Below are 11,951 nucleotides of genomic sequence, written 5' to 3'. Positions count from 1 at the left end.
AATTTTATACTTTTTGTCATTTTTTTTAATCTTCTGGCACCTCTGCATCTCCCTGACACAGGATACTAAAATGGCAGGCAGAGTTGAGTGAGGATGGAGTACTCCATTATTGTTCATCCTTAATACTTTTTTCCCAGACTAGAACTTGTGTGCAAGAAGTTCTAAGTGGCAGAGATACAGCTGTCTGCTACCAATAAGTCTGTTGCATCCTGAGCAGGTGGGGTATGTGCAGCATAGCTAATCAGAGGACGCTTGAGCAAACAGCTCACTGCTGGGTAACAGAAGAGTGAAGCTTCAGACTTGCAGTGCAAAGTGCTTTTTTACTGTGTTTTGAAAAATCTGATTCAGAAATGTAAAAGGCATTGAAAGTTACAGGAACAGCCCGAGGAGACAAAGATGGGAGTTCTTTTGGGATATGAATCCTAATATTCCTCTCCTCTCTACTGCTGATGGTTATAGGGGTTGGTCTTTTTTAATTCTGAAAGAAATATGTAAAATAATACCATATAAAAGTTGTCTGTTCAGTTACATTCAGTGGACTTAGAAATAATTTCCTGTACAAGTAAAATAGAATAGCTTTGCAATACTGTCTAGCAATGTAAGCTTAATCCGTGTAATGCAGTTGTTTTTGTGATGACTGAGGATAGTTGTCAAGGATTTTTAGATTGCATTAGTCTTAATTTTACTTGACACATGCACACCTACACTGTTATCCTCAGCTCCAAGTTAAGGCCAAAAAGTCCATGCATATACTATGGAATTTGGGAATTACTTCACAAGTAGTTGCACAGTCAGGACTTGCTCGGCTCACTGTAGGCTCAGGTGGTGTGTGTTCTTCATCAGTGGGTGCCCATGCTCATTTCTGACTTCCGTGGCACAGAAATGAAGGAATCAGAATTGGAAACGCTTTGAAGAACGGAATCCCAAGAAACATAGCCAATAATTCAGACAGGAAGAGTGTATGTAAAGTTCCTGCTGGCCTTTTTCTATCCAAGAATATATATATATTATTTCTAAATAGCTTGATAGTGTGCTGCTGGAGAAGTAAATATGTAGGTTGCTCTGAAAGTTCTGCCTCCTATTTATTTCAACAGAAACTGCAACAGATGCAAACAGCGTAATAGCACTATTTGATAGAGCAAATTTGCAGCTACAGAACACTTGTTCAACATGCTTATCGCTGTAAGCTGTGTGTTTTCTCCAGTGATGAACAAGAGCCTGCATGCCATTTTACCAGACTGCCTATCTGCTGCCATCTGTCACACAGCAACAAAAAGTGATGGAATATTGGTGGGAAGGTTCAGCCTTTACTGCCGTACCACCAGCATCTGCTTTTAATGTTGTAGGCTAACATCATAAAGTAGTAGGCATTACTCTTGCAGTAGCCTTCGTAAAAGCATTTATGTTAGTCCAGTTAACTTGGGAAAATTAGCTTCCCAAAGTGCAAGTGTCTACAGCATCCCCAAATGCCATAATGAGGAAATAAGATACTGTGGTTAAACATTGTTCAGGTATTTCCACTTGTACTAAGCCATACTTGGCAACAGTGTTGTGTGTGAATTAATGACTGTCACTTTCTATAACTGCCTTTGGTACCCCAGAGCCTTGGAGGAGCTCTATGGCTCGTGGCTGTTTGGTAGTTGTGTAGCTTTGATGTTTTGCAGAGCAGAGAGCCAGCTGTCTGCTAATGCGCATTTTAGAAAGAACAGCATCAGATGCTATTCCAGCTCATAATGGAAAAGGTGTACATTTGGCCTAATAAAAGATAACATTATTCTCTAATTTACATACACATATATAATGTATTATATATACACAATATACATTGTATATACATTTTATGTTTACATTATATACACATATATGCATACATTTCATACGTTTTTATATATTTAATAATAAAATTTTTAGGGAGAGGAAGGAGAATTATTGATTCACAGAGAAGAAGGGAAGCAAAGGAAGTTTCCTCCTGGGTGCTGTGCAGAAATCATCTGCAAAGTTTTGCTGTGGACAATATGCCTCCACTTAATGATAATGAAATAGATGTCAGACTTGGTGAATGAGACTAATAATTTTCCCCCCTATCCTATACACTGCAACAATTAGAACATTAGGAAAAGGTCTATCAGCTTTTTCAAATTTATTTTCTAAGATATTGATTGCAGTCTGTATGAGTCTTGAGTGAAAAGAAAAAATAACAGCAGATCATTTGATCTTTCCTTTGAATCCGGATATTCTTAGCTTTTCTTTTGCATGACCGCAGATAACCTCTGTGAATGCTGGATAATGTGCCTTTGCTGTTGTCCTCCTAGAGACATATCTTCCCCCAGAGAAGGTGTGGAAAATACTGCCTTTAATGTTTACCCATCGCACATCAGGACATACAAGTAGACAGCAAGCAGAGGGGTAGAAGTAACACGGTGGCAAGAAGAAGAACCTGTGAGCACAGGCATAGACAAAGAGGTGTGTCAAAGAACTGGAGGGTGCTCATTATATTTACAGGGAGATGAATGACAAAAGTGGACCTTGCTGGTGAATTTGAACACTTTCTTTAGTAGATCAGTCTGCCCAGAGCCCCATTGAACCTGGTAACTGTTACAGATGAACAGTGCTTTTGCAAGAAAAGATGAGGAATAATCTTCAGATTTAAAAGCACAGAGAGGGATCGATGCTCAGATCAATGCTGTTCAATGTACTCATGAAGGCATGAAGGGTTCTTAGTGAAATTAGAAAGTCTGTCTAAAATAGTAAACTATGAACGTGGCAGTGAGTTCTTAGGAACGTACAGGAGGAACAATTTAAACAAGGTTAAGTGGTAGATAACAAAGGTTAATAAAACAGTACCTATTGTTATCTTGTAGTTTTCTCATAAAATGACGTTAAACTGAGAACTAACTACTGCAGCACATCATGTATGTCAAAGTTTATACAAGCGTGAGAAGCAATTGTGTAAATTCAGAAAGAAAGGTCTGCCAATATCAACTATGGATTAAAGCCTTGCCTTCAAGACAAATCTAATCCAAGGATGGTTCAAACTGGTGGGTATTCCTGAAGCATATCCCCGTGTGCCTGCCATGCTCTCGCTCTGTCTTCTGTCTGTCTTCTGGTGATCTGTAAAGGGCTTCTAGCAAAAACATTATGACTTCTGGTTCTTTTAATTTTTGAATGCATAAATACGGCAATAATTGCAGTTCAACAATACTGATTTTATTTTTATTTTTTTAAAGGTAGGAATCTAAGGCACAGTTTTCCCAATTTTAATTTTCCCCAGTGAAAAATGCCATCTAGCATCAGCGTGCCTTATCAAGCAATGTATTTTACTCACTCAATATTCACTTCAACATTTTCAGTGTTTTTATATATATATATATATATATATATATATATGAAGATAAAAAGTCTAAATCATAGAATTACAGAATGGTTTGGGTTGGAAAGGACCCTTAAGACCTTTTAGTTCCAATCTTCCTGCTATAGGCAGGGATGCCTGCCACTAGACCAGGTTGCTCAAAGCCCCCCCCATCCAGCCTGGCCTTGAATGCTTCCAGGGACTGAGCATCCACAAGCTCATTGGGCAACCTGTTCCATTGTCTCACCACCATCACAGTAAGGAATTTCTTCCTAATATCTAGTCTAAACCTACCCACTAAACCTACCCACAGTAGTTTAAAACTACTTCCCCTTGTCCTGTCACTACCTGCCCTGACAAAAAGTCTATCTCCATCTTTCCTGTAGGCAGCCTTGAGGTAATAGAAGGCCACTATAAGGTCCTTCCAGAGCCTTCTCTTCTCCAGGCTGAAGAGCCTCAGCTCTCCCAGTCTGTCCTCATAAGGGAGGTGGACTCTGGACCCGTTCCAACAGTTTGATGTCTTTCTTGTGTTGGGGGCCCCAGAACTGGACACAGTACTCAGGTGGGGTCTCATGAAAGCAGTGTAGAGAGACAGCATCATCTGCCTGTGGATGGATCTTGTCCAGTCCCAGCGCAAGTCCACCTTCGGATTATTTGGATGGTCTCAAACCTGATCTTCACTTACAGCGGGCAGATCTTCGTGCTCCCTGTTCTTAACTTTGCTTTTTGCAGCTTGGGTGGTGTGGCTAGAGCTCACGTTGGAGAAGACTGAGGCAAAGAAGTCACTGAGTACCTCAGCTTTCTACATATCCCTTGTGACCAGATCTCCAGTTTTCCTCTGGAGAGGGCTCGTGTTTTCCCTCGCCTTCTTTTTATCTCTGGTATACCTGTAGAACTCCTTGATTCCCTTTATATCACTGGATAGATTTAATTTGATCTAGTTTTCCTAAACTGATTCCTGGCTGCCCAGGTATCAGATCTCTGTAGTCCTTCCAGGTAACCTGTTCCTGCTTCCACTTTCTATAATCTTTCATTTTGTGCTTAAGGAAGTTCAGGAGCTTCTTGTTGATCCCCAGAGGTGACTTGCGGACTCAAACTCCATAACCAAAAAGTAGTTATAAAGCAGGTATGTTTAATGAGTGATGCGCATACACCCTGGTGCAAGGGGGATAGCTCCACCTCACTTGCACACCGTTAGGAGAAAGCATGCAACAGATATAGGCTGAACTAATACATAATCAATAGTTTGCAGAAATTTGGATACATATTCATTACATTCCTGAAACACCATTTGCATGCAGTCCCTCCCTCCTTGCGCGTGCGTAGTGAGTCATGGGGGTGGTCGTGGGATGAAGGCTCATCATCTTCCTCACGAAGGCTCATCGTCTTCCTCGCCATAAACTTTTGACCCTGCGGGAGGGGCACCCCCCAAACTGGTTCCACCTTGCCCTGAGGACATCTAATCGCCACACTGTTCTTGGGCTGTTCCACCCTTATCTTCATGGCCTTCATCCCCTTGTTTTCTCAAACTTAGTGTCTGCAATTCCCCCTCTCTCTGCCCCCCTTAACATAAACTATCTGTAACTACCCTTTGCCTTAGTGAGGCCCCCTTTCCCTTTCTGCAGCGAAGTGTTTCCTTTTCATCTGTTATGGGGTCCTTTTTCACTCTTCAGAGGCTTCCTGGTATTCCTGACTGCCTTTCATTTTCTTAGGATGTGCTGCTTCTGAGCTTGGAGGAGATGGTCCTTGAATACTGACCAGCTTTTTTGGGTCTCTCTTCCTTCCAAGGCTTTATCTCATGCCAAGCAGTTCCCTGGAGTTCAGAGTCTGCTCTCCTGAGATCCAAAGTAGAAAGCTTGCTGTGCATCCTCTCTGATGCCTTAAGGATCTTGAACTTCATGATTTCTTGTCCCTGCAGCCAAGCCTGCATTTGAGCTTCACATTACTCAGCAGCCCTTCCTTGTTAAGGACAAGGTCAATCATAGCACATTTTCTAGTGGGTTCCTGTACTGCTTGGAAGAAGAAGTTATCATCAACAAATTCCAGGAACTTTTGTGCATTGCTATGTTCTCCTTCTAACAGATAACAGGGTGTTTGAATTCCCCCATGAAGACTGTGTTTTGTGAACATGAAGCTGCTCCTATCTGTTTTAGAACAGACAGTTAAAATACTAATCATTATCTTTTCTTTAAATTTATTTTCTTTGTTAGAAAGGCTGTATGAGGGAACATGCTCCGAGATGATTCACATCTGTTGTTTAACCCAGCAGGGCAGCCAGATGCCAACACCCAACACCCAAACACTCAAACACTCTGCTCCCCCTTGAGACAGGACAAGAAAAAGAAGGCAGCCAAGTACACTCCTGGATCACTGTAATGAAATTTAAACTACAGCTGTCCTGGCCGTGTACACGCTTAGCATCTTGCCTGCCTTGACTCTGCTCATTGCAGGGCAAGGTGGGAAGAAGAAAACAGCAATAGCCAGGACACCGGTGTGCTGTAAGCACTGCTTTATCCACAAATACAGAGTGCAGCACTACACAGGCTGCTTTAAAGTTAACCCTGTCCCAGTCAGACCCACGGTACCACCAGCTTATAAGGTTGCACCTCCTTTGAAACACTGGGCCTGAAACAGAATAACGACTTCCTTTCTCTTGTATAACTCTCATAAAGCTATGAAGCTTCTTGCCATCAGAACTGATAGTGAATGTCCAAAGACGGTCCAAGAACCCCAAAGATTTAGGTAATGATAACTAATATATCAGAAAAATAATGAATTATCTCCCCTTCTCGCCTTCCCTCTAATGCATAAGTCATTCAATATTTAGAAATACAGAATTAAAACATGCTTCTTCAGGGATTTTACTTCTTTTTTTTTTTTTTTTTTAAATCTGTATTTGCCACTGTTATTTTTCAGCATTTTTCAGGAGGGATTTCTAGAACTAGACACTTCTCATCCAAGATGAAGAAACAAGGTAGTGAATTCTCATCTCTCTTCCACAATCCTGAGTGGAGGATTAACTACAATTTGCAGTTATAGGCCCTAGCAGGAAATAGTTCTGTGATTCACCTTGTGAAGCAATATTTCCAAAGTACAGAAAAAAGCTCAATTATCTGTGTTTGTGGGAGGGAATAAAACAAAAGTACTTACTCGTAATTTTAACCTTCACAAACTGGAATTCAAAGTCACAATTTCCTTGACTTAAATGAAAGTGAATTACCTCATGTTGCATAGTGTTTTGAAGATGGACCTTGTGTATGTAGGCTTTGCTATCTCAGAGACATGGCTTCAGAGGCAATGATGCAACATGTTTGTTCATCCAGCCTTGAAGCAGGGTGGTGTAACTAATGAAAAGTTACTTTTACGGTGATACCAGTCAGGAAACATGATATGACATGTCATATTGATATTTACCTGAAAATTGTTAAATATACAATACAGTTCAGCAAAAAGGCAAAGGAATGAAACCCTAAGTCCAGAATCATGCCTCACACAGTCAGCAAGGGGTGGCTGCCACGATGGAGTCATCCAAGACTCAGAGGAATAATAAACATCAGTGTATTGACAACTTTCTTACCAATAACCAATACTTTACCTGGAGGTAAAATTGTCTAATTTTCTAATTACGATCAATAAGCACTACAGGTAAGACAATATTAGACAACTTATTTTAAGAAGAGTAAAATTATAAAAGAAGATGAAAAGACAGAAAATGGGGAAAGACAGTCTGATACACGAACACAACAAAGCAAAGCAGTTCACCACTCCTTGATTCACTGATGTCTTGGTGTCAGGCGCTGTTCTCCAGTAGTTGTGGGCTGTCCCGGGTTTTGTCCCGGGTTTAGGATGTTCCCATCCTAAGTGGCTCAGCCGGCTGTTTTGGAGTGACAGCTTCTGCCCTTGGGATCTCAGCAGGAACTACTTTGATTCTGTCTTCCAGGCCTTGCAAATTTAAGTCAGCAGATAAGAGAATACAAGAAGAGGCCAGCTTGCATCTTGCCTTCTCAGGATACAACAGTATCCCCTCCCAGCCTCCAATACCAAGCTGATTTCATTTGCTCCCAGGCCAAGTCTTCAGACAACAAACACTCCTGGACCCACCCACTGGAAGGCAAACAGAAATGCTTTCAAATGTAAAGCTGTCCACAAAGTGGTGTTGATTGCCTCGTGTTGATTTGAGACATTCCTTGCCAGTCTCACACAAGTGGTTTGGTGAGTAACTAAAGATTCCTAAGAGGTCAAGTATCTAGATACCTTGGTGAAGTTAAGAGCAATGACAGAGCACCAACATACCTAACTAGTTTCATAATTATACTCTACAGAAAATCACTGATTTATGCAAGCTATTAAACAGCAGCCAGTCTTGAAGCGAGTGGTGTATTTCCATCACGGGTGTTGATGAAGTCTCTGTTGACCCACAACCGACACATCAGCTGAGTCAGCCAAGAAAAAAAACATCCTGTTATACAATTCCCTCAGCTCCCACCACGAATTCTATTCATCATTGTCTGCACCGACAGGTGACATTTCAATCAAGGAAATTTTATGGTGACTTTCAAAAGACTTCTAGTCAATTCAGTAAGTAGAAAGAATAACATAACGTTATCTGACCTGAATTATCCTGGAACTATTCAGACACTCAGCAACCTAAGCTGTCCATCAGGTTTCAGACACGGAAAAAAAGGGGTATTAGAATTCACCATCTGTACCATAATATATGAAATCTCACTTTGCGTGATCCATTTAGTCTGTAAGTGAGTCTGAGTACTGATTTGCATGCCATACAGCATTAGGATGAGGTAATGAATACCATATATATCACTACAGTTGTATTCCTGTCTCCAGTCCCTTAGGTAATGAATATTCACTAAGCATTTTAAATAAAAAATAAATTAAAATATATATGTATATTGAAAAAGCATTTTATGCTTCCTAGGAGTTCATCTATTTATAATGCAGCACAACTGGAAAAAATATAAATATATATAAATAAAAATCAGTGGTCAAATACCAGCAATAAACCATGAAGATTCCCCACACAGGAGTTCAATGATCTCAGTGGAAAGCAATTAAATGCCAATAACAGCGTTTATTTCTAAAAGCAAGTGGAGATGGCGGTGGGGATGTCGACTTTGCTCTCCCCACGATGCCGGAGTTGTGCAAGTCTGCTCTGTGTCCAGAAGGTGTCACCTTCCCCCCGCGCTTGCAGCCCTGCACGGTAAGGCTGCTCTCCTTCTGCAGCGCAGAGAGAATCGCATCCCATCCCTACTGGCCTCCCGACTGGCCTCCCTCCAGGCCGCCTCTAGCGTCAAAGCCAGAGCACTGAATTTCATCATAGTATGGAGCTGTTTTTCTGTGAGTCTGATGAGTGGGTTTCTGAGACCACTCAACCGAAGTCCCAGTCTTACTTGTTTCCCTCTGTTGTCAGGGATTACACGGATGCTTTCCCTCCCTTTGCAGCAATAGTCATCCTCTGGCAATCCATGTTGTCTCTCCCCAGGCACAGATCGCCACTCACCTCCTCCCTGCTCATGGCTGCCCGTGTAAGGAGGCCATTTTTAACGAACCTGTCCTTTTCTTTTCAGCTACTTTTAAGGGATGTTGCTATTTTTAGATAGGGGTATTACATAATATCCCCCGGTTACGATAGCCCTTTGGATATTCAGTGTTTTCTGTAAGCATTCGTGGATTGATAACAGACACGTCACTTTAGATAAGACCCCTTTCTGAGTAAATAAGTTTCTGTGGAATTAAGTTACCGTGTTTCTAAATTGTTTTATTTTGCTGTAAACTACAGGAGACACTGTTGTTCCTGACAGATATCAGATCACAGTGTGTGCCTCACGAGTACAGTGCCACAGAGACGTTTGTTAGAGCACAGCAGCAGGAGTGGATTCTCAGACCAGAAATCTTCTCTCCTGACACTCTGCACTTAACTCAGATTCCTAGTGAACAGATAAGCCTCACTCCCTCTGCACTTCATTAAAAGACAGAGATGTTTCCAGTGGCAATTCAGATTTAAGATCTGAAGCATCACGTTCTATCAGTCATCACGAGTATACATTTCTTTTTTGCTCGGCAAGGTTCCATTTACTCCAACAGCAATCTTTCAACCCTGTGAATTTAATCTGAAGGGAATTCAGCTGTACGCCACAGGGCTGTCTGTACAAAGTCACTTTCAAGTGTTTGGCAGAGTGGCAGTCCTTAGATAATCACCTTCTTCCTCACCTTCAAACACTGTCCACGTTGGATCTGATTACAGTCAATGTGTTACTCCAGATTTACCATGTGTGGTCACTAACAATGCTACTTCCTACTATGCTATGCTGAGATAGATAGCAGACCTGACCTTTCAGAATGGAGTTAACAAAGCATTAGCAAGCATGCTAGCTCCAAAAAAGCAGAACACTGCAATATGTGCTATTTACCTAACAACATAAGCAGAAAAAAACCACCACTTGTTATGCTTTCACTATGACAAACTACAGCAAAATAATTTCCTGTTGTTCAATCCAACAACAAAATTGATTCCTCCTTCACAAGGAGACAAAGAAAGCGATACCTTCTTTCTCAAATTTATTCTTATTTAAAAACAGTATGATAGAGCTCTTCAGTGCTTAGCTTAAATAATGCTGCACGAGATTACAAGACATGCAAACAAGAATAACACTGTCTTTACCACCTGACTAAATATCAGATTCTCATTATCCTTCCAGAGAATTGTGTAATTTCTTGATTTTAGTTTGGCCATCCATTTCTTAAGGTAGAGTAAGTCATATCTGAAAAATACGAGCACAGCCAAAATAGACCATAGAATCAAAGAATCACAGAATACCATGAGCTAGAAGAGACCCATAGGGATGATCAAAAGCAGCTCCTGGACACACAGAGAGCCAGTGTCTAAAAGTACTTTCCAAATGCTCTTTGAACCTGAGCTGTGACCACAGCCCTGACAGTCCTTTTTCAGGGTCCTGCCACTCTCCGATGAAGAAACTTTTCCTAACATACAATCCCTTTCTAGGATAGCCAGCAGCTTTAGAGGGCCGACAAAGGGTGACTACTTTGCTCTGCAGTCCATGAGCTCATTGGAAAATTGGATTGGGTTACTGCGTATTCAGCACGTGGCACAATGGTATAGTTTGCTGAGAACTGGTGAAGCATGCATACCAACCTGTATCGTGTGAAGCAGTTGAATGTTCTGGTGTATTGGTTAAGCTTCAGCTTCTACATGAAATAAAATTTGATTATTTTAAGCTTGTTTTTAGACCTCTGTATCTTTTGTTCAAAAATGTAGTGTTTTTTTTTCCTATTGTTTTAAGTTAGTTTTACAAGTTTTCTTCTCACTTTTTGGAGAGAAACACAGTTCTTTTCCTGTCTGAAGAAGTCTACAGCACCACATTTAAGTTTCCAGAGGTTGTGACTTGATTTTGACAGCATATCCTGTCCAAAGGTTAAACTGTTCTCTTTTCTGGCAAAGAATCCAAAGTCTCTCATGTTGTTTTCTCTCTCTTATTTCCCATCACCAACTCAATTCTATTGGACAAAACCAAACGGGCAAGCTAAAACAAAAGCATTGTTGCTTTCATTTAACGTAAAGAAAACTCCTTTTTTATGATTAATATTGATAGTGGAAAATTTAGAAGTTAGAAGTTAAAATGCATGCAGAATCTATCTTTCATAAAGTTACAGTGTGAATATCATAGGACCACATTTCATTTTCAGCTATGGAATATATTCATGTTTTGCTTCCTTTAATTCCAATTAAAATGGGTTTTTTTTCCTCAAGTCTTATCTAGCTATATGTGTTTTTTATAGAGCAAGCTTCCTTACCTCTTGCTTGACTACTACATATAATCAAATACTACTGTCTGTTTATCACATCTACACTGGAACTGTATTTTTTACTTATGATTGGGATATGTGGAGGTTAATGAGGAACACAGCATTCACAGAATATGACCTTGCCAAGCTGTTTTATCCCCAGTAGCTCACAGAAAACAGTCCTTTCTAGTTTGCAGTGAGTCATTAATTTTAGCTGACAGACCTGAAGGCAGCATAGACATTAGCGTGCAGCCTGCAAGCCACCTCTCTCTGCTGACTTAACCAATGAAATCACTCTAATTTCTACTGTCTTCTCTAATTTGCCAGCAGTCCTGATAAACTTCTCCACCTCCCCAGAGATGCCTTTTCAAAATGACCTGAATCTTAGAGCGGAATGTTTGTGAGGGACTCCCCAGCCTAAGATGTAACAATGGTCATTAATATTTTACACAATGCATTAGCAATTAAAGTGAGAAATATCAAATTAGTAATAATTTATTGAAGAGGAGCTGAAGTTACTTATAGGCTTCAGATGTTTTTTAGTACCATTGTTTCTTCCTGAGGAACCAGAAACTGGACAATGATTAAAGGACTTTCAGCACCGTTCTGCAGACTACACCTCTCTTGCTTATTAGTCCTGAGCTCTTGAGTTCTCCTCCTTAGTGTCTCACATGGTATCATATTATTTGCTCAAAGGCTTTAACAAAATTACAACATTAATATGCATGAGACTTAGTCAGGATAGCAATGACAGCTGGGAATAACACACATTGATTAAGTT

Source organism: Coturnix japonica, chromosome Z (genome assembly GCF_054131305.1).
Source record: "Coturnix japonica strain WE chromosome Z, WE-NBRP24, whole genome shotgun sequence".
Classification (NCBI taxonomy): domain Eukaryota; kingdom Metazoa; phylum Chordata; class Aves; order Galliformes; family Phasianidae; genus Coturnix; species Coturnix japonica.
The sequence above is the reverse complement of the archived record's forward strand: the minus strand, read 5'-3'. Positions refer to the sequence as shown.